Source organism: Phyllostomus hastatus, unplaced genomic scaffold (assembly GCF_019186645.2).
Source record: "Phyllostomus hastatus isolate PE091 unplaced genomic scaffold, TTU_PhHast_1.1 phas_scaffold_78, whole genome shotgun sequence".
In the NCBI taxonomy this organism is placed as follows: domain Eukaryota; kingdom Metazoa; phylum Chordata; class Mammalia; order Chiroptera; family Phyllostomidae; genus Phyllostomus; species Phyllostomus hastatus.
The window spans coordinates 92,011,778-92,036,944 of NW_025334041.1; the positions used below are offsets into that span (position 1 = coordinate 92,011,778).

Here is a 25,167-nt window from a genome sequence, read left to right on the forward strand (position 1 = left end):
AGATCTGTCCATGGCTTCAAAGGATTTGCCAAGAGTGAAGAGGTGGAAAAAATTAACAGGCTATGGCTGAGGTGGCAAACCACTTTTAACTTGGTTGTGAATGAGAATGGCATTGAACAACTACTAGAGGTGATTCCTGTGGAATTGACTAATATGGACTTGTTAGATCTGGAACGGGAACTCATAGCTGAAGAAGAGGCAAGAGACAAGGAAACTGCAGCCCTGACTGGTGTGACTCAGTGAAATGAGCGCTGGCCTGTGAACCCAAGAGATGTCAGTTTGATTCCCAGTCAGGGCACATGCCTGGGTTGTGGGCCAGGTTCCCAGTTGGGGGTGTGCAGGAGGCAACTGATCTATATTTCTCTTCCTCTCTTTCTCCCTCCCTTCCCTTCTCTCTAAAAATAAATAAAATCTTTAAAAAAGAAAAGGAAACTGTGAAAGAAAAATAAGAACCTGCAAGAAAATTCAGTGTAGGGTTTAGCAGAAGCTTTTGGAGACCTCAACGAGCTCCTTAAAAAGTTTGAAAATGTGGACCCCCACACCAAAAGATTTTTATTAAAATTATTTATTAAAATATTTTATCTGCTTAAAGCAAATCTTTGATTAAAAAAAGAGAAACAAACCAAACCACCATGGACATATCTCTAAAAAGAATGACACCTCCTCAAGAAGAGCCTCAAGCAGGTCCTTCAGGAGGTAATCCAGAAGAAGGCATTGTTACCATAGGAGAAGACAGCTCCCTGCACATTATCACCCCAAAGACCTTCTCTTGGGTCAAGATGTGGAGATGGAAGATAGTGATATTGATTACCCTGACTGTGTATAGGCCTAGGCTAATATGTGTGTATGTTCTTAGTTTTTAATTAAAAAATGTTTAAAGTAAAAATAATTTAAATAAAAACAAGCTTATAGAGTAAGTATAAAAAGAAAAATATTTTTTTTTTTGCCCTGACTGGTGTGGTTCAGTTGGTTGGTTGGGCATCATCCTGCAAGGCAAAAGGTCACTGGTTTGATTCCTGGTCAGGGCACATGCCTGGGTTGCAGGTTTGGACCTTGGTCAGGGTGTGCGCAGGAAACATCCCCGTGGCCCCTGAGGTTTCTTTCTGACATCAGTGTTTTTCTCCCTCTCTTTCTCTCTCTTCCTTTCTCACTAAAGTAAATATTAAATACATATTTTTTAAAAAGAAAAATACTTTTGTACAGTTGTAAAATGTTTTAAGTCGTGTTATTGCAAAAGAGTCAAAAAATTTCAAAGTTAAGGTTTATAAAGTCAAATGTTATGCTAAGGTTAATTTATTTTATTTTTTTAAGATTCTATTTATTTATTTTTAGAGAGGGAAGGGAGGGAGAAAGAGAAAGAGAAACATGAATGTGCGGTTGCTGGGGGCCGTGGCCTGCAACCCAGGCACGTGCCCTGACTGGGAATCGAACCTGCGATGCTTTGGTCCACAGCCCGCACTCAATCCATTGAGCTATGCCAGCCAGGGCTGGTTAATTTATTATTGAAGAAAGAACTGTTTATTAAATTTAGTGTAGAATAAGTATATAATGTTTATAAAGTCTATAGTAGTATAGACCTTCACATCCACTTTCCACTCACTCACCGACTCACCCAGAGCAACTTCCAGTCCTGCAAACTCCATTCATGGTAAGTGTCCTATAAAGGTGTAACATTTTAAATATTTTATATAACATTTTTACCATACCTTTCCTACATTTAGATACACAAATATCATTGTGTTACAATTGCCTGTGGTATTCAGTACAGTAACCTTATGTGCAGGTTTGTAGCCTAGGAGCAACAGGCTATACTATATATCCTAGACGTGTAGGAGGCTATCACATTGAGGTTTGTGTAAGTGCACTCAGTGATATCCCCACATTGATGAGATTGCCTAAAGATACATTTCTCAGAATGTATCCCCATTGTTAACTGATACATGATTGTATGTAATTTCTGTTTTTGTGATTGAAATTGTGTCAGATGCTAGAATTAATAACTCTTTTTTCTGTACTTTCTTCCTTGGACAGGGTTCTATTTTATTTTCCATACTCTGATATAATTGTTTTTTTTTGTAAAACAATAAATTGTATTTATTGTTTTTTCTCCTCCTACCCCCCATTCCCCACTAAGTTATGACCTGCTCAAGTACAAGTACTACTTGTTTTTTCTTTTCTTTCACATCCCTGAATGCCTGGCCCAGTGGGGTTGGCACTTTGTAGATCCTTAGCAAATGTAGGTTGAACCAAACTAAAAATAATTAGAAGATGAAATGATACCCAGTGAAATGCTAAAATAATTAGGATATTTTTTCTTTCATGTTATTGAAATTAGACTCTTTCATGGTTATTGAATAATCAAGAAAAGGAAACTGACATTTAGTGAACAATTATCATTTGCCAATTATTTTCAAATACATTATCCCTTTTACTCAGTAGCTTAATACAGAGTGCAATTTTGAAGCATAGGAAGCTTTTTTATTAATCCTATTGTGTGGGCCTTAGGATAAAAAATGATCATAATCTAGAATCTTTCTTGTTTTAGTCTACTGATTTTTAAATATCAGGTAATGATTTCCTACTGCACTAGGGAATTATTAACATTTTAAGCTGTGATGATGTATGCCTGTGCTAAATATATTAAGGTGAAATTGATCCCTTCTCAAGGGACCTTAGTGGTTATTCACAAGCCTTCATTTCTATAAGAAAAGGCTGTTTTTTCCTGAGTTACCTATTTGGTTCTCCATTCAACTACTGAAACAAAATAATTAAAGTATTATATAAGTGATAACGCTGTGACAAAGGTAATAATGCTGTTACTACCTTTAGTAATGGTGGAAAAAAAATAGGGAAGAAAGAGTATGAAGGAAGATCCAATCACAATATAATAGGATTCACTGCAAAATTCTTATAAACCGAGTATTTAGGTCTTGTTTACATTTCATTATGGGCTTGTCAAAGAGACTGAGGGGCTGAGGACTTAATGAGAGACACTATGAAATAAGGGAAGTCAAAATTGAAATAAACCTTCTCTGATACATTATAGTAACTTGAAGACATTAATTTATCTAACAATCAGCCATAAAAAATAATTCATGTTGCAGCTTATTTTTATATTATGTGAAGTTTGCTAAGCAAATAGTGTGAAGATTCTTTAGTACTTAAGAAATGCCAATTTTAATCAGAAGTTTTAGATGCACCAGTTTATGTATAAACTATTGTTATATTAATTAAAAATAATGCTTAAATAGTCATTCAAGTAACTTCCTCCAAGGGCTTTCTAAGCAAAATAAATTTAGCCAGAAAATAGTTTTCATTTATATCTTTTGCCATGGATTAATTATATAAGTCTAAACTAACACTTGTCTCAGGTGCTGAAGCAGAAGCTTAACTAGAAGGCTCTATTTAGCACAGCATTTAGACAGAGGGAGGGAGAGTAGAAAGAGCACTGCACAAGATAATCTGTGGACAGGAATTCTACTCCTAACTGTTCCCCCTAACAAGCTGCTGAACTTGTTAAATTGCTTTATTCCCTGAACCTCAGTTTTCATATCTGTAAATTAAGATGTTTAGAGTCTATCAGGGTTCATTCATTTGGAGATGGAGAGAGGGGAGGCAAAGGGGCTCCTTGGAGAGACTGCTATTCCCTGCTCAGAAAAAACACTTCTATGCACACACACACACACACACACACACATCCACTACATATGCATGTAAATACCCACGAAATTTAATATATAATTTCAGAAGGTTACTGTAAAGTTTAAATGAAAGAATGGATATAAAGAACAGTTAGTAGGATTTGAAAAATGTTATCCCCCTTTACTTCGCCAGAGTGAGAAGGGTCTTTAGCTTCTGAGTTTTGATAAAAAGCCGCAGAAAAACGTTTTCCAAGTCTCATTTGGGAAGAAAGGATTTTAAAATATATAACTATCAAGTTGCATGAGATATTCCCCTTTTTATAAGAAGCCATTTCTTTCAACAGTTACTAGGGTTTGTTTTCTAGAGGGGGGTGCCAATCTGTCATCAAAGTGTTGACAAGTGAAATCTGACAAGGTTGAGGTGGTATAGCTGCAGGCTACTTCAAAATTTTTCACTCTCTTTCCTATTTGAAGAGAAAGGATCTCTATCTTTTTTATACTTACTCACTTTGCAACAGCCTTTGATTTATATGATTCTTAAAACAGTAACTCTAAATTGACAAATTATTTTGGCAGTTAGCATTGGTTTAGATAAGAGCATTTCATTATTCTCTTGTCTATAACTCAGCCTTTTAGGAATGATTCTTGAAATTCAGTTTATTTTTTTCTTCAAAATCACATTACTTTTTATCTATTCAAGTGTAGCATAAAACTATATTTATGGAATTATAATCTAGAATTATCATGATCACAAAGCAACCTTTCTATTTTCCTTGTTTTTTTTAATTGTTGTTGATTTAGATACATCCTAAAAATAAAAATTAAGTTTATATATTTTAAGATCAGAGAGGTAGGTACATATGTTGAAGGTGGTGGTAAGCAAAGATTATTTTATTGTTGTTAATATTATTAGCTTATTCAAGCATACCTTTTTTCTCCTTTCTAAAATACCTGATGTAAGCCATTGCAATTATTTTGCAAGGTCATGGAAAAAGGCACATCAACTATATACAAGTCTCTTTGGAATAATGGAAAGTTTGTGCAGCAAAACATTTAAAATGAGCATCAGCAAACAAGATGTTTGTATTAATAGGAACCTAGAAAATGGCTATGCAAAGGTCAACACTGATCTTTAAATATTAGTGAAGTTTAATTTGTTGCATGTAATGAGTATAAAGAAGAAGAGGTAGTGGGCCACAGTGAAGAAGCCATTGATAAATTGTCTAAATGTCACAACTGCTTACAGTACAGAAAATGTTAAATTGACAAGATCTATTTAACTAAGTGAATTAAACAGTTCATACAATGCCCTAGAGAAATATTTTCCAAATTTAAGTACAACAGCAGATTTATAAATATTTTGCCATAATTTATCTTGGGAAAGTGAAGGGACTACTATTTTGTCTAGGCATAGAATTTCTTCTAATCTCTTTTAATAAGAATGACGGACAGGTTTTCTTGGAACATGGGAATCTATTGCCTTTTGCTTCATCTAGAAATAGCATCACCTGACCAATATTTAGCAGCTGTGAAGAACCATCCTCTGGCTATGGCACTTTTGCACAACACTCAATGAATTGAGTTCAAAGAGCTTTCTCTTACGTTATACCCAATATTTTTAAAAATGTGAATTCTACATTCTTTTGTTTTCTTCATTTATAAAGTTGATGAAAAACTTGTAAAGGAAAATGTCCAATGTATATAACAAAAGATTAATATTCATACACAAAGGAATGGATAAAGAACTCAATAAAAAGATGGGCAAAAGCTAGGAAAAGGTAATTTATAGAAACAAATTGTTAAAAAGTATATAAAAAGATGTTTGACTTCTTTAATGAATGGAAAATGGAACAATACTAGCAGAATCCATATTTTACCTACCAGATTGGCAAAAGTTAAAACTTGATAATACTCTGTCTTACCAAGGTCACAGGGAAATGGGCAGTCATGTTATTGATGGATCTGTAAATTGGTACAATCTTGGAGGCCAATTTGGCAGTACCTATCAAAACATAAGGTGTCTGCATATATTTTCATAGTAGTAGTATTATTTGTAAGGCAAAAGGTAGAAACAGAATGTTTTCCATTAAGGGAACAGTGAATTAAATTATGGTCACAGTCATTATCCAGGGGCACATCTTGCAGTTATTAAAAAGCAATGAGGGGTAAATCTGTATATGCTAACAGGGAGATATCCATGCTATGGTGTTCAATGAAAAGAAGCAAACTCTATGTATAGTAAAATCCTGTTTTTACAAAAATAAAAAACAAGTCAGTGTGGGTGTGGACATATTCTAGATTTATCAAGAAAATCTGGAAGGCCACATGTCTTGCTGCGCAGTGGCTCCCTTCAGAGTGGCAGCGGGAGGGGAGTATGTTATATTACTATTAAATACTTCCCTATTTTTTGTATTTTTTCAACAAAAAGTGTGCATTACTAACATAATTTTAAAACCCAAGAAGAAACAAAAAATCAGAGTGTCTGAAATATTTAAAGGTTTCTCTCATAATTTTTAATGCACTTTTAGGTTTTATCATTTCTTTTTTTTTAATTTAATTTATTTTTAGAGAGAGAGGAAGGGAGGGAGAAAAAAAAAGGGAGAGAAACATCATTGTGTGAGAGACATTTGACAGTTGCCTCTCTAACAGTTGCCTCATGCACACTGGGGACCTGGCCTGCAACCCAAGCATGTGCCCTGACCTGCCCTGAACAGAAATTGAACCAGCAACCTTTTGCTTTGTGGGACGATGCCCAACCCACTGAGCTATACTGGTGAGAGCCCTATAGCTTCTTTTAAAAATAAGGACATGATAGTGCTTCTAACATACTGCTTTGTGCTTTTGTATTTTGCTTCTACCATTTAGTTGCTGAGTATTATTTGTTAAATCTAAAATTTTATAAGTTAAAGCATTACCTTTTAGCATTTATTGAATACTTGCAATTGGTGATAATTATCAAGTAAATATGTCCTGAATATTTACACTTAACATTTAGGTTGAAAAGTATCTCGACTTTCAAACTGATCTAGAAGTTTATATGCTATGCTGTAATAAAGAAAAAATCCATATACAGTTGTTTGTATGGAAAATAATATAATAATTAATAAATAATACAGTAATAAACTGTTTTGTGTACTCACAAGTATAAATCTACTTTTGCCAAAAATAATATTTGAAGATAAATGTCACTAAGGAAGCTAGGACACTTATTTGATAACTGTTGTTTGAATAAAATTAAAGGATAAAATTTTCAGCATTATAGACAATTAGTTTTGTAATACCCACTAATGATGTTCAGCACTTTTCTTCTTCAAAGCATTATACATTAATTAATACTTACAACACTCTTACAGATGTAGGCCAATATTATTATCCCTTTTTCAGGTAGGGAAATTGAGGCAGAGTGGTTAAATGATTTGGAGTAAATTTGTCACAGTAGGATTAGAATTAAGACATTTTTGGCTCAGAGCCCAACATTCAGAGTGGTAGAACCACACCTTCTTTAAAAGACTTAATCTGTGTCCTCAATAAAGCTTACCTCTCATTAAGCCATATTGAGGTCATCTCTACATCAAAATTCATTAACAATGAATTTGATCCCTATATGGCCACTTAAAAACACACACATGCCATTTTCTCTTCCATGGCTTTCCTGACACTATATTGTCTTAATTTGTCTTTTTCATTTTCTCCATGCTGAAAAATTACAAAAACATCTACCCTTGATTTATTTGTTCTTCTCGGATCTTATTCAGTGGTTTTAACTTTCCTTTCTATATAGAAAGTCCCACAATAGTTTTTATATGGTCCAGGCCCCCTTCCTGTATTTCTGTCTGTCAGCTAGACATTTCTACCCCCATCTACTGCTATATCTTAAGGTCCCGTTGTTTCTAAAATTCAGCTTAATGACAATGGCAAAACTTGGTCCTCTTCCAGACTGACCTATTTTATATATGTTTTAATTCAAATGTTGTCCTTGAAACTAGGATACACCAGGTGTGAACAGATAAAGGTAAGAGGTTCCTGGAAACCAGGTGTGGCCAAGAAAAATGGTATTTTTGACTGCTTTTACAGGGTGAAGAAGCTGAAGCATAGTCTAAGGAAGAGGAAAAGCCAGAGTTACAAGCGAGGGGCAAGGCTAAAGGAGACTTAGTAGACAGGTCAGATGCTAGGAAAATTGAGGTGTGTGGGTTGAATAAATGAGGCAATCACTGTGAACAGAATGCACTGGAACCCTTTTACCTGGCACGTGGTGATGGAGATGTGCCTACTCAGTGGAGCCATATTCAAAGCAAGGGTCACTCTCTGTGCTGTAATCAGATCCCTATCCCTTGGTGGTTATTCCGGATTCTTCCTTCTCCCTCACTTCCACAATTTGTCAGTCCTCACATGCTGTTGATTCTTTCTTCACAAGATCACTTGAATCTGTTTCTTTATTTACATTCCATCTGCCACCATCCCAATTCAAGTCTTTGTTATGGTGTATTGATATTATCTGTTACTTTACTCCATTTCTAACAGGTCACTTCTATCAAATATTCCTCCTCCACTCTAATATTCCCACCTACACAGTTAATCTTCCAACAAAATTCTGATCTGTTGACTACCCTTCCTAAAATACTTTACAGATCAGAAAGTTTTCATTATTCTTCATTAGCTACCTAACAGATAATAAAGTCTTAATTGCTAAGTTTGGCATTCAAAGACTTCTCTAGTGTGGCCCTGATTTATCTCTTCTATTTGTGCATGAAACCAATTGCTTATTTTTTTCCTAAATAATCCTTGCATCTTTTTGTCTTACTTGTGCTTTTGTATATTGTTCCCTAGTTTTTATCTCTCTCCTATCAAAATCTAACAATCCTCAAATGCCCTCTACTTTCTAAGACAGTTTTTTTTTTATTTTCAAACTAGAACATCTACTGAACACCATAGCCCTTAGTTTATGTTGCTAAATTAACTGCAAACTCCATATGGTTGTTTTTGTGTCTATTTTATCGCTACAATAGATTATAGGTATTTGATAGTAAAGACTCTGCTTTGTGAATCTTTATATCTATGACTTGTGGTAAAATGTTATATACCTAAAGTGCTCACAGTATTTATTATATTTAATTAATATTTATATATCATAGGACTCTCTCAGGTCCAAATGACCCAGTGTTCCTAATACTCTAGTTTTCTGTTACAATAAATTCAATCCAAGCTTGAGGTTTCTCTATTTTGAGACTCCTCTATCCTTTACATAACTTTATAATTACTTAATAGTTTTGTTTAATGTGGAATATCTCACTTTTTTGTTCTGATAACATGACAATGATTAAATATGCTCATGCATATGCTTTACTGGTATTAATGTAATTCTGTGTTGATGCAATTAGCTAAGAGATTATGGGGGGAATATACTATGTTTTAGGAATTGAAAATACCCAATAATTGTTAGCACAGGTAGCTACTTAGTTATAAATAAAGGAAATGAGCAAAGGGAATCAGGCAGTAAGCCTCATTCACTAAAGAGCCACAGCAGTCATAGGCTCCGAAAGGGCCTGACACATCCTCAGCCCTTGGGACCTAATCTCTGAAGAAGGTAGGAAGTATTGGTTACCAGTAATTAGCTGGGATTGCCAAGGGAGGAATTAAAACAGTAGGGGAAATTCCTCTTCTGGGTACCTGTACTGCAGAAGCCAAGGTGGTGCCAGAGGAGGTCCTTCTACTTTGAGGCGTGTGCAGTGGGAGCCATGATGACAACCATGACTAGAGGGGAGGTGTCTCATCTGGGAAAAGGCCATAGTGGTTAGGGGGAAGGCCTAGCACAAACCCTCAGAGGACTGGAAAATAGATTGATTAGTTTGAAAGACACCTGGTCATTCCCAAGATCAGGGTAATATAATCAAAGCTTTACAAAGGCCTGTCTCTGTAGCATACATTTGTCATGTGTGCGTTCTTTCCCTGGAGCAGCCATGCGGGCCCAGCAGCTGTGTGGGTCCAAGCACCGGTCTGGGTACAGCCACACAGTGCCAGCTGGAGCACAGCCAGGAACAGAGACTAAGTAGCCAAATAGGGACAGAGACTAAACTGGACTAAACTTTGGCATGGATTGAACCAGTGGCACAGAATTTCTGGACCCTGGCCCTTTCTCTGGGCTTGGTGAAGACAAGGCTGGACTTCTTCCATAATGGGACAGAGCTGAACTACCCAGCTGTTGTTGAGATACAGCCTCTGGGCACCTGGGGACTGTCCTTTATGTTTGCTCCAGCTTCATTAAATCTTACCACTACACCTCATCCTCCCGTGTGAGGTCCCTGAAATGCTTTTCTGGTGACACCACAAGAGCCTATTTCCACAGACAACATGAGTGACTAGAATACCTAATACAACTAACCTGGGGTTTAACTTAAGTTCATGCTCTTCGGTTATCTTTATTTTTGTTCATTTTGGATTGATGAATAAATGTCTTCAGAACATCTCTTGATAATAAATAGCAAGTATATGTTCTAAGTTCATGCCCAAGGTATTCCCTTAGGCTATTTGAGGTATTTTGCTAATGTACCTTCATCTTAAATGTCTTGGTGCCATGGCATCATTTATCTTTGTTAAACTGCACCAGTGTCTTTGTTAATTCTTTCTTTCCCATCATGTTTTACATTAAGGTCTAATTTCTTCTCAAGTTTCCTGTTCTTCCCAAAGCAGTCAAAATAGCTGACTTTAGAAATCAGGAAAGGCAAGTATTTTGCAGAATTATTTAGTGGCAAGGTAATTTTTATGTCTAAAACATAGTTTTTATTTTTAAAAAGATTATGAAAAGTATAACAAGTCACAGCATCTTAGTGCAACTGTTTGTTTTACCTGTTACTTTCTTAAAATTTAGTTTATATGGTAACAATTATTTTTTTAAATTTTATTTTAATCATTGTTCAAGTACATTTTTCTGTCCTTTACTCCCATTCTAGCCCACCCACCCATCCCAGGTAACAATTATTCTTAAGGCAAGTAAATATTAATTTATTTTAATGAACTCTCCATAATCCTCTTATCTCTGTGTCATGAAAATTTGGGCTATCATAGATTCTGTGCTTGCCCCCTGCACACACAATAAAAAAATCTAGATTTAGGTTAAGCTCAATTTAAATTATGCTTCTTATTCTCTCTTGAACTCTGAAGTTTGGATTTAGAATGGCCTTTGGAGACATCTGAGACTGTCATCAACTGCCTTATAAAATGAAAATATTAGAAAGTTTTAAAGTTAAAAAATATTTTAAAATAAATAAAAATTATGGTTAATTTTTATTTAGGTTCTTCCATCTGCTATTATTTTCCTTTGGATAATTTTTTTTTCCTATTCAGTATTCAATATTAAGACAATTTGCTGTATTTTTTAAATTAATTCATTCTTTAATTCATTCTCCCCCTATATAACTATTTTGTTTTAGTTCTAAGTCCAAGTGCATTGGGTTTTATCTCCAGAGAAATAAACAAGGGCAGCATTTTTCAGCTTTACACACCCTTCTCCCAATATGCAGAATCCAGCATTCTTCTTAAATTCTTTTTTCCCCATTTCAAAACAACTATTTATGCACTAATACAATATTTGAATAATACAAGTTCAGTCTTGACTACTTCTTCCAGGCAGATTTTTCAAACAAGGAAATTCTTTTCAACTGTTGGCATTCTTGAGTAAAATGCAAGATTTTTAGAGGTCTGCATTTTCAGAAAGAAACGGTGCACTGTGGAGGAAGTTGAGAGTCTCTCTCTGTGGAGCACACCTTCTCTTTTCCCCAACTCCCCCTTAAACCAGGCGTGTTTGCCTTGCATATCTCTTTCCCCTAAGCTCAAAGGGTCCCTTTCTTGCCTCTGTAACTTGTTTCCTGAGCCCATTTCTTCAATAGCTCACTTCTTTCTTTCTACCTCCGTGACTTTCTACATAAACTTTCTGTTATAGTTTGAGTCTTGGCTCTGAATTCTTTCTTGGCCATTGGCCAGAATTTAAGTACCGAAGTTGTTAAACCAATGTCTGGTCTAACTCCAGGAGTCTAACACCTGATGCTGTTTTCACTATCAAAAGTAAGAATGACAAAAAAAAAAAAATGGAATCACAGTAGTGACCACCATATTGGGAGCTAGGAATTTTAGTTGATAACAAATGCAATTGTAAAGCAAAGCAAGTTTAGAAAGGAGAATGATTCCACAAAGTGACTTACCAGAGTAAACAAATTAATGAAGGAAAATGTTATAATTGGCTTTGAATTCACTCTAATGATTAAATTGCCATAATTTGTGTAGACTACAGAAAAATGATTGAATGTCAACTTTGACATGCCTTGAATCTTTCGTCACTGGCCAAATATTTTCCCCAAACTGAAGGACGCTGCAGAGTCTGGACTATACACACACCCTTCAGTTAATATGTGTTTTTCAAATATTTGGCTCAGACTTTTCCCACAGATACTACATTTACAAAATCAAGAAACATTTTAGGAGTAAATAAAAGGCACTGGTACCATTATTATAAAAGCAGAAAGAAAAATATGTAAATAATGCATTTTTTTTTAATTATTTTTTTTTAAAGATTTTATTTATTTATTTTTAGAGAGGGAAGGGAGGGAGGGAGGGAGGGAGACAGACAGACAGACAGACAGACAGACATCAATCTGCGGTTGCTGGGGGTTATGGCCTGCAACCCAGGAATGTACCCTGGCTGGGAATCGAACCTGGGACACTTTAGTTCCCAGCCCGCGCTCAATCCACTGAGCTACGCCAGCCAGGGCTTAAATAATGCATTTTAATCAAATAAAGTAAATATTCTACAGGCACAATTTAAAAAATATTAATAGAATAATTTAAACTTATTATAAATCAAGGATTTAAATTTTTCAAGTACACTTATTTGATTTATAAAGTCTTTTATATTCAATTATTTAGTGGTAATTATTAGTAAGTTTACATTGTTGAGCAAAATCACCAGCTTAGACATTAAAAGCTACCATTATAAAAACATCACTACGAGTCAGTGTCAAGTTGCCCTTACTAGAACAGCTCAAGTAGTGATTCTGTGCAATATTAGAATTTTTTTTTTTAGAAAATATTTTTTAACACCCAAATCTCTCTCAAAGCACAGAGCAATGATATGAAGGTAGCTTGAAATACAGGTAAAGTCCTTGAAACAAAGAAAATAGATGGCGTACACCAGCTTATATTGATCATTAAAAGTACACAATACAATTTTAAAGTTGATCATTAAAAGTACATAATACATACAGTTTGTTGCTATCCTTTACCAATTTCATTTTACTGTTCTGAAACCAAATGTTGACCTATCTCTCAATGAGGCCTAGGGCAAGGAAAACCTTGATTCTTCTATTTCTTGTCAATAATGGTTAAAAAGGAATTCCTTTTCCTGGTCTAGCATTTGGGAAGGACAGTAGGCTATGGGCTCATCCAGGGAAATATTTGCAAAAAAGTGGAGCTCTGATTTAAGTGGTCTGGGTCCTCATCAGTGTCACCACTAGATGATTTTAGTCATGATATTGTACTAGCTTAGCCTCTTGCTGGGTCATAAAAATTGGCTGTCTCTGTAAGTTATTCTATATTCCTAAACCTTTGCAACCTCTCCAAAACAGTTAATCCCGCCATGGGGTGAGGGGGCAGGGCTGGCAACTGAGGAGGTGGAAAGGGTAGGACTTGGTCCCCAGTCAGAATGAAACTAGACCTGGCCAGGATCAGTTGCCTCCCCCACAGCAACCTGGCCATGTGGGCAGAGGTGATGGATGTGGGGGCATAGGGGCCTGCTGGGTGGGTGCGACTGCATGAAGGGAGCCTGTGTGCTGCAGCAGGGATCATGTGAGGGGCAGGGAGGGAGGGCATGCTCTGCACAGGCTTTGGGGGAGGGGCTGTGCAGGAAGTCAGAAGGGCTGTTGTCATAGAGTTGCAAGGCAGCACTGAAACAAGAGAAAAAAATAAGGATATTGATTCTGTCTCCTCCCACCATGTCCATCTAGTTATTATTTTAGATTTTTACAAATTTGTTTTATTTACTCTATCAATTCTCTTTAATTTTATATGGCCTTACTAGCAGATATTTGAAGTTCATGGGAAGAGAAGGATGAATAACTCACATTTGATTATCTTTTGCCCCTGATAATGCATAACCCCTGCAAAGCCTTCTCCTTAATTTTACATATTTTGTGGAGTCCACAGGAATTGTCACATGTTCATAAACAAACCCAATCATTAATGGACATTGCCATTTTCTTCTAACTTGCTAAACCTAATACTTGTTAGGTATGCTTTTAAAAAAGAAATTTAATCTTTATTGTATTCTTTTTCCATTTGATCCCCTTAAACCCTCTTCCCCCAGCAGTTACCTCACTGTTGTCCATGACTATGAGTCCTTTTCCTCTCTGCTCAATTCCTTCACCCTTTAACCTAACCCCCGCCCCCAGCTGTCACCCTGCTCTGTATCTGTGAATCCATCCCCATTTCCTTGTGCAGTTTGTTCATTAAATTCCACATATGAGTGAAATCATATGGTATTTGTCTGTCTCTTACTGGCTTATTTCATTTAGCATAATGTTCTCCAGATCTAGCCATACTGTCGCAGAATGTAACATTTTCTTTTCTTTCCTTTTTTCTTTTCTTTTCTTTTTTTTTACAGCTGAGTAGTATTCCATTGTGTAAATGTCCCATAGCTGTTTTACCCACTCATCTACTGATGGACAATTGGGCTGCTTCCATGTCTTGGTGATTGTAAATAATGCTGCAATGACAATAGGGGTGCTTATGTTCTTTTGAATTTCCACACACCTTTCCATAGTGGCTGCACCAATCTGTGTTCCCACCAACAGTGCAAAAGGGTTCCCCTTTCTCCACATCCTCACCAGCACTTGTTGTTTGTTGATTTATTGATGATAGCCATTCTTATAAGGTATGAGATAATAACCTCATTGTGGTTTTAATTTGCATTTCTCTGATAATTAGTGACGTTGAATATCTTTTCCTATGTCTATTGCCCATTTGTATGTCCTTTTTGGAGAAGTGTCTATTCATGTCTTTTGCCAATTTTTTAATTGGGTTGTTTGGGTTTTTTTGGTGTTTTGTAAGTTCTTTATAAAATTTGGATATTAACCCCTTTCTTACATTCTGTGGGTTGTCTTTTTATTTTGTTGATGGTTTCCTTTGCTTGCAAGAACTTTTTAGTTTGATGTAGGCCCATTTGTTTACTTTTCCCTTTGTTTCCCTTGCCTGGGAAGATACATCTGATAAAATATTGCTATGAGCAATGTCCAGATTGTGCTACCTATGTTTTCTTGTAGGATTTTTATGTTTTGGGTCTAACATTTAAGTCTTTGATCCATTTTGAATTTATTCTTGTGTGTGATGTAAGAAGGTGGTCTGGTTTCATTTTTCTGCAGGTACCAATTTTCCCAACACCATTTATTGAAGAGATTATTTTTAGCCTATTGTATGTGTTTGCTTCCTCTGTTGAATATTAATTGACTCTAAAGGTGTGGGTTTATTTCTGGGGTTTCTATTCTGTTCCATTGATCTATGTGTCTGTTTTTATTCCAGTAGCGTGCTGTTTTCATTACTGTGGCCTTATAATATAGTACAGTGTGATTACTCCAATTTTGTTGTTCTTTCTCAGGATCACTTTTGCTATGCAGGGTTTTTTGTGGTTCCATATAAATTTTTAAAATATTTGTTCTAGTTCTGTGAAATATGTCATTGGAATCATGATAAGAATTTAATTGATTCTATAGATTGCTTTGGGTAATATGGACATTTTAATGATGTTAATTCTTCCTATCCTGAACATGCTACCACTTATTTGTATCTTCTCATAGTTCTTTCTTCAGTGTCTTATAATTTGCCAAGTACAGGTCTTTTACATCCTTGGTTAGGTTTATTCCTAGGTATTTTATTCTTTTTGAAGCAATCGTGAATGGGATTATTTTCTTAATATTGCTTTCTGTTAGTTCGTTATTGGCATATAAAAATGCAACTGATTTCTGGATATTAATTTTGTATCCTGTTACTTTGCTGAATTCATTGATCAGTTCTAGTAGATTCTTGGTGGAATCTCTAGGGTTCTCTGTGTACAGTATCATGTCATCTACAAATAAAGACAGTTTTACTTCTTCCTTTCCAATTTGGATGCTTTTATTTCTCCTTCTTGTCTGATTGCTGTGGCTAGGATTCCAGGACTGTGTTGAATAAGAGGGGTAAAAGAGGACATCCCTGTCTTGTTGCTGATATTAAGGGGAACACTTTTAGTTTTTGCCTGGTGAGTATGATGCTGGCACTGGGTTTGTCATTTATGGCTTTTATTATTTTTAGGTATGTTCCCTCTAATCTCACTTTCCTGAGAGTTTTAATCATAAATGGGTGCTGGATTTTACCAAAAGCTTTTTCTACATCTGTTGATATGATCGTGTGGTTTTTATCCTTTATTTTGTTTATATGGTGAATCACATTTATTGATTTGCAAATGTTTTTCCAACCTTGCATTACTGGAATAAATCCCACTTGATCATGGTGTATAATCTTTTTCATGTATGCTCTATTCCGTTTGTGAATATTTTGTTGAGGATATTGATGTCTATGTTCATCAGGGATTTTGACCTATAATTTTCTTTCTTTGTAATATTCTTTTCTGGTTTGGGAATTAGGATAATGCTGACCATGTAAAATGAATGTGGGAGCCTTCCCTCTTGAATTTTATGAAATACTTTGAGAAAGAGAGGTGTTAGTTCCTCTCAGAATATTTGGTAAAATTCACATTTGAAGCCATCCAGTCCAGGGCTTTTGTTTGTTGGGAGTCTTTGATTACTGCTTCAATTTCACTACGTGTAATTTTTCTATTCAGATTCTGTGATTTTTCTGGGTTTAGTTTTAGAGCATTGTATGTTTCTAGGAATTTATTCATTTTGTCCAGGTTGTCCAGTTGTTTGGCATATAGTCCATAATATTTTCTTAAAATCTTTTGTATTTCTTTGATGTCAGTTGTTATTTCTCCTCTTTCATTTCTTATGATGTTTATTTGGGTCCTTTCTCTATTTTCTGTATGAGTCTGATTAAAGGTTTATCAATCTTGTTTATCTTTTCTAAGAACCAGCTCTTGTAATCATTGATCTTTTGTATCATTTTTAAGACTCTGTTTCATTTATTTCTGCTCTAGTCTTTAATATTTTCTTCCTTCTACTCATTTTGGGCCTTGTTTGTTGTTCCTTTTCAAGTTCCTTTAAGTGTGAAGTTAAATTGTTTGAGTTTTTTTTTTTTGTTTTTTGAGATAGGCCCACAATGCTATGAATTTCCTTCTTATGATTGCTTTCCCAGTGTCCCACAGATTTTGGGATTGTTGTGTCCTCATTTTCATTTGTTGCAAGGTATCTTTTGATTTCTTTTTTGATTTTGTTGTTAACCCATTCATTATTTAATAACATGTTATTTAGCTTCCATTTCTTTGTATGTTTTTCAGTGTTCTTGTGATTGATTTCTAGTTTCATAGCATTGTGGTCAGAGAAGACACTTGATATAATTTCAGTCTTCTTAAATTTATTCAGACTAGTTTGGTGTCCCAACATGTGGTCTATCCTAGAAAAAACATTCCAGGTACACATGAAAAGTATGTGTATTCTTCTGCTTTGGTGTGAAATGCTCTGATGATATCAATGAAATCCATTTGATCTAGTGTTTGTGCAGGGGTGTCAAACTCATTTTCACTGGGGGTTCACATCAGCCTCGCAGTTGCCTTCAAAGGGCCAAATGTAATTTTAGGACTGTATAAATGTAACTACTCCTTAACTAGGAACAAGGAGCTTGGTGCTGCTGCCTGGTAGAAACAAGGTGCTGGGCTGGATAAAACAATGTGGAGGGCCAGATTTAGCCCACAGGCCTTGTGTTTGCCACCTGTGGTTTAAGGCCACTGTGTCCTTGTTGATTTTTTTCCAGGAAGATCTATTCATTGAAGTCAATAGGGTGTTAAAATACCCCACTATATCTATGTATCTGTCCATTTCTCCCTTTATGTTCATCAAGATCTGCCTCCCATATTTAGGTTCTCCTAAGTTGGGTGTGTAAATGTCTATTAGGGTTATATCTTCTTGTTGGATTGTTCCCTTTGTCATTATGACGTGTCCTTCTTTGTCTCTTACCACAGCCTTGGTGTTAAAGTCCATTTTGTCAGGTATAAGTACTTTTACCCCAGATTTTTGTTTCTTTCCATTTGCATGAAATGTGTTTTTCCATCCCTTGACTTTTAAAAATCTGTGTCTATCTTTTGATCTGAGATGGGTCTCTTGGGGACAGCATATATATGGGTTTTGTATTTTTTTGTTTTATTTATTTATTTATTTTCAGAGAGGGGTGAAGGGAGGCAGAAAGAGAGAGAAACATTGATATGCAAAGATACATCAATCTTGGGAATCCAGCTTGGGTGGTCTTGTATTCTTATCCATTCAGCTACCCTGTGTCTTTTGGTTGGAGCATTTAAGCCATTTACATTTAAGTTGATTATTAATAGATAGGTATTTAGTGCCCTTTTATTGTTTGACTATTTGCTTTTTATTTACTTTCTTCCTCTTCTTCCTCTTAAAGCAAGCCTTTTAACATTTGTTGTGGTACTGGTTTGGCGTTAACAAACCTCTTTAGCTTTTTCTTGTCTGGAAAGCTCCTTATTTCTCCTTCAATTTTAAAATATAACCATGCTGGGTAAAGTAGCCTTGACTGTTGTCCCTTGCTTTTCATCACTTTGAATATTTCACACCACTCCCTTCTGGCCTGAAATGTTTCTGTTGAAAAATCAGATGACAGTCCAATTGGTGCTCCCTTTTATGTAACTACTTGCCTTTCTCCTGTGGCTTTTAGGATTCTCTCCTTGTCTTCAAGCCTTGTCATTTTAATTGTGATGTGTCTCCATGTAGGCTTCTTTGGTTTCAACTTGTTTAGGACTCTCTGAGCTTCCTGTACTTGTCTTTTTCCTTCACTAGATTAGGGAAGTTTTTGCTCATTATTTCTTCAAATAGGTTCTTGATCCCTTGTTCCCTGTCTTCTTCTGGTATTCCCATGATGCAGATGTTGTTATGCTTCATGTTGTCCAAAATGTTTCTTAAGCTCTCCTTGTTTCTTTTTGAATCATTTTTCCCCGCTGCTTTGCTTGGGTGTTTTTTCTACCTTGTCTTCCAAATCACTGATTCAATGCTCTGCTTCATCTAACCTACTGTTTATTCCTTCTAGGGTATTATTCATTTCAGATATTGCATTCTATTTCAGACTGGTCCTTTTTTATGGTTTCCATGTCTTCTTTCATTCTATTGAGTGTCTTTATAATCATTACTCTAAACTCCATCTGATGAGTTGTTTTCCTCCATTTCATTTGGCTCCTCTGGAGAGTTCTCTTGTTCTTTCATTTGGGGTTGCTTTGTCTTCCCATTTTGGCTGCTGCTTTGTGTTTGTTTCTACATGTTAGGTAGATCTGTGAAGACCCTGGTGTAGGCCTTTATCAGACACTGCTTGTGACTGGTCCTGGTAAACCTGTTTGGAGCTATCAGCAATCCACAGTATGTGGCTCCCTCTGCTGGACCTGTTTGTGTGCAGAAAGAGCCAGGCTGCATACCCTGTGTAGCTTTTATCAACACAGGCCTTGGGGAGGGTCAGCTGAAGTCTCACAGAGCTCCCAGAGTTCTGCCTTAGTTGTTAAACTAATCAATGATATAGCCTAAAGCTATAATCACAGAGTGGGGCAGAGTAATTCCTGAGGGCAGGGCTGTTGCTTCTCCTCAGGCTGATGCCATTCAGAGAGGAGTGCTGTGCAGTATTGGGAATGATTCAGCACAGGATCCTGGTGGCTGTTCTTCAGTTCTCTCCCCAGAGTCACCAACCCCAGACTTTCCTCAGGTGTCTCTAGTCCACTCTGCCCTCTTTTTGCTGGAGCCCAGGGTAAATGGTTGCTAACAAAATTTTGTGCATTGGAGGCTTGCTTTATCAACTGGTTATTGTTGCCATTTCTTCAAGGGTATGGATTACTCCTTGGCTACCATGTCTGCTTTCGCTGAGTGTGGATCCCATTATGTTTGGATAACACCACCCTCAATGAGTCCACTAATCTGAAGTCCACTAACAAAATGTTCCCTCTGGGGCCATAAAGGGGATCTTGGTAGGGTAGAATGATTTGTCCTTTACTTTTTAGTGGGAAAATAGTACACTGTACATCAGACATTTTGAGAACTAGCCTGTACATTTTTCTCAGTCTTCCCACCTACATTGAAACCAGACATGAATTTTTAGGTGCTAAGCCTGGAGACAAGCCCAGATTATAGACTCTACACTGTACTCTTCTAAGAATTCTCCCTTATGTCCAGATACCAAGGGCCAGGGGCTTTGCACTTGACATTTGAAGCGCCCCATAGACCTCATTTTGCTTATTTTCCCCCAAACTGTGTGATTTCTGAGTGGTTTAGGACTTTAAAACTTAGTAGATACAAAAGTAGACCTGTTGGTATTCTAGTTAAAAGCATTCCTGCCTCTTAGAAATAGCCAATGTGGTTTACAAAGAGAATTATACTCCACTTTTCATTTCTGTTATCAGGGGAAAGTTTTGACCAATTCTTTATTATTGAATTAAACTGAAAAGTAAAATTTCAAGTGCAGTCTTCTTTTGATAAGTAAGTAAAGGTATTGTCCTTTTGGTTTCACTTATGAAATTTTATCTGTAATTAATTTGCATGATTAAGTATTTTTATGTAGCTACTAACAGCTAAACTTCAACCTTGTCTTTGCCAAAATTGCCATAAATTCTAATTATTGGTATTTGAATAAGCATTATGTTGAGTAATGTGAATTTTTATTTTTTAGTATAGTCTAGAAGTTGTGAATTTTGATGCTCAATATCAGGGGAAGTATGCACCTGTTTTCATCACTTCCTTTCTTCCCTATCCCATTGAAATATTAACCCATTTGCATATCCCAATTCAAATACTTCCTCTTATGTTGAAACTTCTCCACCTACAGATGTTTTTCCTTCATAAAACTCCTATTGCACTTAGTAATTATTCATTCATTTCACCTTGTGAAATAACTATATAAAGTGACAGATCATATTTAACACTTTTTTGGCTTTTCCATATAAATGTGCACAGTGCTAGACATATTGAGTAATAGTAGCAGCAGCACCAACAATGGCAACAATGAGGTGAACTGGATAATAGTACCCTTAATACAGTCCTGAGGTAGGTACTTCACTATACCCATTTTATAGCTGGTGGAACTTAGAAATAGAGAAGGTAAATAATTTGTCCAAGTTAGCTAGTAAGCCTGAGAAGTTATTGAATGAAATGGAAAATCAGCCACTTGGAGTCTAGAATTTATACACCATGCTTAATAAATGCAGAATAAATATTTACTTAATGAATGATTATTTAAATGAACATTCCAGACCTCACTGATCCCAATGAAAATATGTAGTTTACACATTTTCATATAGGAAGAATTTTAGTTTAAGTATAACTATAATGTAATAATTCTGAAAAAAGCCTCATAAAACTAATGAAAGCATTTCCTAAGAACACAGCTTTAGAAATATTTTCAGTAACAGAGGCTCATCAGAGACATAGGTGACAACTTTGAAAGGTAATACTCAATTAAATTGAAAAACTTGTAATTTGTTTAATATCTCTTTTTTTCCTGTTTCCTGCTGATATGGAACTGCATCCTCTTTCATGGTAATACAGTCCACTAGCTCTCTTAACTCCTGCCTGTGTACAGTGTACAGCTCCTGTACCCTCTTCTCCTGTGTATAGCGTCTGGTTAGAGTAGGACAAATCTAGGTATTGGAAAATCCTTTGTTTTATCTCTTACTTCTAAGGCACTTTAGTATAAGGAACAGAGTAAATTCAGATCAACTCAAAATTTACTATTATTATAGCCTCTTTCTTTCTACCCTTTTGAAGTTAATTTGTCTATCACTTTTTATCATGCATCTTGATCTACCGCCATCCCTGGGACATGTCTTTCTTTTACTCAGATGACTGCATACTCTCCTTCCTATACCTCTGTATAGCCAAATACAGGAGAGTGCTGTGTTTGTGCGCTCAGACTTTGGAGCCAGTCTGCTTAGATTTAAAGCCTGCTTCTACTACCTACTAGCTATGTGACCTATCTGTGCTTTGTTTCCTCATTATAGAAGTAATGATGGCACTAATTCAAAGAATAACTATGACAATTAAATGAGTTAATACATGTCAAATGTATAGAACAATACTTGTCATGAGGTAGGTACTTAGTATTATCTGTTGTTATCATCATCATTATTTGGTAGAACCCTGTACTTCTTTAAAGTTCTAACATTTCACAACTTCTCTGTAGCTTTCTTAGAGGCCCACTGTTTGAGGCTGACTTGGACTCTTGTTTTATGCTGCTGTATTGCTCACTCTGCTATTTTAATAATTAGTACAGTGTGTCTTATTTTTTTTAGAAAAGTTTTTATTTAAAAAATATATTTTATTGATTATGCTATTACAGTTGTCCCATTTCCCCCCCTTCACTCTGCACACCCTCTCCCACCCACATTCCCCCCTTTAGTTCGTGTCCATGTGTCATAAGTTTTTGGCTTCTACATTTCCCATACTATTCTTGCCCTCCCCCTGTCTATTTTCTACCTACCATCTATGCTACTTATTCTCTGTACTGTTTCCCTCTCTCTCCCCCTCCCACTGCCCTGTTGCTAACCCTCCATGTGATCTCTATTTCTGTGGTTCTGTTCCTGTTCTAGTTGTCTGCTTAGTTTCCTTTTGTTTTTGTTTTACGTATGGTTGTTAATAATTGTGAGCTTGCTGTCATTTTACTGTACATACTTTTTATCTTCTTTTTCCTAGATAAGTCCCTTTAACATTTCATATAATAAGGGCTTGGTGAGGACGAACTCCTTTAACTTGACCTTATTTTGGAAGTACCTTCTCTGCCCTTCCATTCTAAATGAAAGCTTTGCTGGATAGAGCAATCTTGGATGTAGGTCCTTGCCTTTCATGACTTGAAATACTTCTTTCCAGCCCCTTCTTGCCTGTAAGTTCTCTTTTGAGAAATCAGCTGACAGTCTTATAGGCACTCCTTTGTAGGTAACTCTCCCATTTTGTCTTGCTGCTTTTAACATTCTCTCCTTCTCTTTAACCTTGGGTAATGTAATTATGATGTGCCTTGGTGTGTTCCTCCTTGGGTCCAATTTCTTTGGGACTGAGCTTCCTGGACTTCCCAGAAGTCGATTTCCTTTGCCAGAATGGGGAAGTTCTTCTTTATTATTTGTTCAAATAACTTTTCCACTTGCTGCTCTTCCTCTTCCCCTTCTGGTACCCCTATAATTCAGATATTGGAAGGTTTAAAGATGTCCTGGAGGTTCCTAAGTTTCTCCTCATTTTTTTAAATCCTGTTTCTTCATTGTTTTCTGACTGGATGTTTCTTTCTTCCTTCTGCTCCACTCCATTGATTTGAATCCCAGTTTCCTTCCCATCATTATTGGTTCCCTGTGCATTTTCCTTTATTTCACTGAGCATGGCCTTCATTTTTTCATCTAATTTGTGACCAAATTCAACCAATTCTGTGAGCATCCTGATTACCAGTGTTTTGAACTGTGCATCTGATAGGTTGGCTATCTCTTTGTCGCTTAGTCGTATTTTTTCTGGAGCTTTGATCTGTTCTTTTGTTTGGGTCATTGTTTTTGTCTTGTCTCACCTGTTCTGTAGTGAAGGGCAGAGCCTTAGCTGTTCACCAGAGCGGGGCAACCGACATTGCTGGGTTGTGACACTGTATGTGGGGCAGGGGTCTAAGAGGGAACAATGGTGCTTGCTCTGCTCTCTGTCGGATTTCAGTCACTTCCCCTGCTTCCTGCAGACAAATTGGGCCCTTCTGGTGCTGATTCCCATGTGGGTGCATTTGTGTATGTACTAGGGCTCTGTGGGTCTCTCCAACAAACTCTCCTGTGAGGCTGGGAGTTTCTCCTGGCACCTCAACCCCAAAAGGTGTTTTCAGTCAGTGTTTTGAGGCTTTATTTCCTGGAGCTGGGACCCTGGGTTGCATGGTCTGTCTCACTCCCCCGTTTCGCCTGGCTTATCTGTGCACGAATGTGGGACCAGACACTCTGCACCCCTCTCCAATCCACTGCCTCACTGGGTCTGCCAGCTGCCACTTTGCACACCAGGGGTCTGCCAGCTGCCCTGCCACAAGCCCTCTCTGACCCGGCTCCCCAACTCTGCCCCTCCTACCGGCCTGGTTGAATGTGTCTACTTTAACTCCTTGGTTGTCGGACTTCCATATAGTTCAATTTTCTGTCAGTACTGATTGTTTTTTTGTTTTTAAATTGTTGTCCTTATTTTGATTGTGCGAGGAGGCACAGTTTGTCTACCTAAGCCTTCATGTTGGCCGGAAATCACAGTGTGTCTTATTAATTGAACATTCATGTTTCTTGATAATTGTAAGTGCATTGAGGTCAAATGTAAAGGTGAAGGAATACCCAAGATGTACACATTTTGTACTATGTCTAAAATTCTGGAATATCACCCATATGAATAGTGCGGGAAAGATTTTTAGCCACTCCTAATATTAAAGAAGCTGAGGGCTCATTTCTTCATTTAAAAGATGTCTTGAAATACTTTTAAGCTTCTTTTGTTACTCAGAAGTTTATTGGAAAGAACAATTCTTTTATGATCTCTAAAAAAGAAAGTGTTGGTAGTTTACTATATGTATTTCTAATATGTCATAAAGTATACATAGACTATGGTACTATATGTATTTCCAAGCAGATATTTGAATATTTTATAAATTTCTAAAGAATATTTGTAAAATGTTTGCTTTTTTCTGATTCAGATTCGTCGTCTTCAAATCAGGTGAAATTGATTAGGTTCTACTTGATTTATAAAATATTATTAATAATATCCATCACTAGTCCCTGCTAGTAAAACCGGAAGGAAATATAGGCTGTACATTTTGTTATTATTATTTATTTTTCCATTTTCAATGCAGTCGGAATAGAATAACAAAGTAACCTGAACACTAATGTGGTTTCACACAGTTTACTTCTAAATAAATATGTTTCTTATAATAGTAACTATATGTCATTTATCTTGAAAATTTTATTTTAATTAGCCTATTTGTGAGATTATAAATATTTGCTTTGTACATTAAAAATAGACCACAAAATGTATTTGTACCTAATAACTAGTTATCAGATCTTTCCTTTCCTTAAAAATGTTTTTTTAAAAATGCTTAAATACTATATAAGTCTAAATATACTCTGACTCTTAAAAACCAGACAGCATTGAAAACTCAATGTACATTCTTCTTACCACATTTCTCAACATGATGACAATAGTAAATCTAGGAAGTGTATTTTTCCTTTTTCTAGAGTTTATTCCTGGATGGCTAACCAAGGATATATTAAAATGTTTATTCTAATGAACCATATCTCAAATATCAATAGTAGCAAATGTTTCTATTATTTATGAGGGATCTTGGTTTTATTGGCAATAGGAGATAATTAATTGGCACA

The 25,167-nt window shown here is 36.2% G+C and overlaps 1 protein-coding gene across 1 annotated transcript in view; it reads left to right on the forward strand.

Annotated features, from left to right (window-relative positions):
- Nucleotides 1-25,167, forward strand: part of LOC123811567 (WD repeat containing planar cell polarity effector) — a 382,261-nt gene that overhangs the window by 66,092 nt on the left and 291,002 nt on the right. The gene's annotated exons all lie outside the window — the stretch shown is intronic.